Source organism: Sodiomyces alkalinus (genome assembly GCF_003711515.1).
Source record: "Sodiomyces alkalinus F11 unplaced genomic scaffold SODALscaffold_4, whole genome shotgun sequence".
Lineage (NCBI taxonomy): Eukaryota > Fungi > Ascomycota > Sordariomycetes > Glomerellales > Plectosphaerellaceae > Sodiomyces > Sodiomyces alkalinus.
In genome coordinates, this window is record NW_021167082.1 from 339,296 (window position 1) to 341,402 (window position 2,107).

General features: G+C 26.6%; 2 non-coding genes and 3 pseudogenes across 5 annotated transcripts; all 5 read left to right on the top strand.

Moving 5' to 3' along the window:
• Window positions 1-1,021: 1,021 nt before the first annotated feature.
• SODALDRAFT_t97 lies at window positions 1,022-1,094 on the top strand. Its single transcript has one exon. It is a non-coding gene; the product is annotated as a tRNA-Lys (tRNA).
• An 86-nt stretch (window positions 1,095-1,180) lies between these two features.
• SODALDRAFT_t98 lies at window positions 1,181-1,253 on the top strand (annotated as a pseudogene). The gene has a single exon. The product of its transcript is annotated as a tRNA-OTHER (tRNA).
• A 94-nt stretch (window positions 1,254-1,347) lies between these two features.
• SODALDRAFT_t99 lies at window positions 1,348-1,420 on the top strand. Its single transcript has one exon. It is a non-coding gene; the product is annotated as a tRNA-Ala (tRNA).
• A 179-nt stretch (window positions 1,421-1,599) lies between these two features.
• SODALDRAFT_t100 lies at window positions 1,600-1,672 on the top strand (annotated as a pseudogene). Its single transcript has one exon. The product of its transcript is annotated as a tRNA-OTHER (tRNA).
• Window position 1,673: 1 nt separating this feature from the next.
• On the top strand, window positions 1,674-1,746 carry SODALDRAFT_t101 (annotated as a pseudogene). Its single transcript has one exon. The product of its transcript is annotated as a tRNA-OTHER (tRNA).
• Window positions 1,747-2,107: the final 361 nt, after the last annotated feature.

Sequence of the window (2,107 nt, forward strand, 5' to 3'; positions counted from 1 at the left end):
AAATATAATTTTTAATTCTATTAAATATAAAAATATAGGAGGTCTAAGATTAGAAGTTAAAGGTAGATTAACTAAACGTTATAGAGCTGATCGTGCTATATTCAAATTAAATTAAAAAGGTGGATTAAAAAATATAGACTCCTCTTACAAAGGGTTATCTATAGTAACTTATAGAGGTTATTATAAACCTAATATAAGTTATTCAGTATCTAATTCAAAACGTCGTATTAGAGTATTTATAGTAAAAGGTTAAGTAAGTGGAAAATAAAAATATTATTTTATAGTATAGTATAAATAAAAATGCAGATATAGTCTGAACTATTTTATGAAAAATAGAAATAAATATTATGATAATATATAGAATAGGCTAATTTGCGTAAGAGTGTATAAAATAAGTGCGCGGTTTAGCACCTTGATATCGGCTTAACTTATCCTTATAGATACAGAAACTATATAGGGTACGACTATTCGTCGATTAAAAAGTTACACGAGCTGGGTTAAATACGTCGTGAGACAGTATGGTTTCTATCTTCTAGAGGGAGTTAGAATAGAATAAGGATTAACCTTTATACGAAAGAAATAGGAAAAACTTAACACTAAAAAGTTAAGTATTATTAATTATTAATCTATGGTTTACCTATTATTTATATACCTAATATTAAAAATTTGTAAAATTTTATAAAGGGATATTACTCCTACTTAGGTAAATAAATAGTATAGGCACGGCAGGAAAGCTAAGTTAGTTAAAGATAAGTGCTGAAAGCATATAGGCACGAAGCTTACCTTAATATATTTCTAAATTATAATCGTAATATAATATTACGGCATACATTAAAATATAATATTTGCGATAGGCTTTATTTATAAAGGTCGAGAGATCCTTAGATAATAAGTACTAATTTTAAAAATAACTATTCATTAATATATCTTATATTTTTTTTAATAGCCTGGTTAGTATAAAAGTAATGCAATTATTTTATAATTAATAGAAGCAAGTGCGATACTTATACTAGGCTTTTTAGGATTAGTAGTCAAGTGGTTAAGATATAGCTCTTTTAATACTATATACGCGGGTTTAAACCCCGCCTAGTCTAATTTAAATTTATTATAGGTTAATGTAATAGTAACATACTTAGCTTATAACTAAGATTTAAAGGTGTAAATCCTTTATCCGTATATAGAGGCTATAGCTTAATTAGTAAAGTATACTGCTTATAATAGTAATTATAAGTGTTTAACTCACTTTAGCCTTAAATATAATCCGAGTACTGGAATAGGTAGACAGGGTATTCTTAAACAATACTGATAAAATTTCGTAAACGTTTAAGTCGTTTTTCGGATATATTAGGGGGATTAGTATAATTTGGTAATACGATAACATTGCATACTATAATCCTGGGTTCGAATCCCAGATCCTCTATTTTTTAATAATTTTTAGCTTGTGAAGCTTAATTAGTTAAGCAAAATATTAAAGCTATTTAGGTTATAAGTTCGAGTCTTACCGCGAGCATAAAGTGATGATGGAAATGGTAGACATGAATAGTTTAGGCCTGTTTGATTAAAAATAATCTTATCCGTTCAAGTCGGATTCACTTTAATTATATTATAGACTAATAGGTAAGTTATAAATTTTTGATATTTACCGATAAGTGTTCGAATCACTTTAATATAAGGTGGATATAGTTTAATCGGTAGATCGACTATTTATGGCGTAGTGTGTTCCCTGTTCGAATCAGGGTATTCACCCTATAAACCCGGATAGTTTAAGTGGTTAAAACTTTAATTTCATGCGTTAAAAATAAGAATTCGAATTTCTCTCCTGGTTTAAAATGATAGTATTTTCAATATTATTTATATTACTTTCCAATACCGTCACTTTAAGACGAGACGTATCAATACTTTTCAATAGAGTAGCTATTATAGCTTTAATTTATTGTATTTTACAAGATACATTAAGTTTATCTATTATAAGTAAAGGTATAGGGTTATATAGAGGTCTACTTTATATAACTAATATTACATAAATATTTTATATATTTTTTTATTAGTATATTAATTTTATAATTAACAAGTTTTCACCTAAGAAAAGTTTGAATACCTGAATATT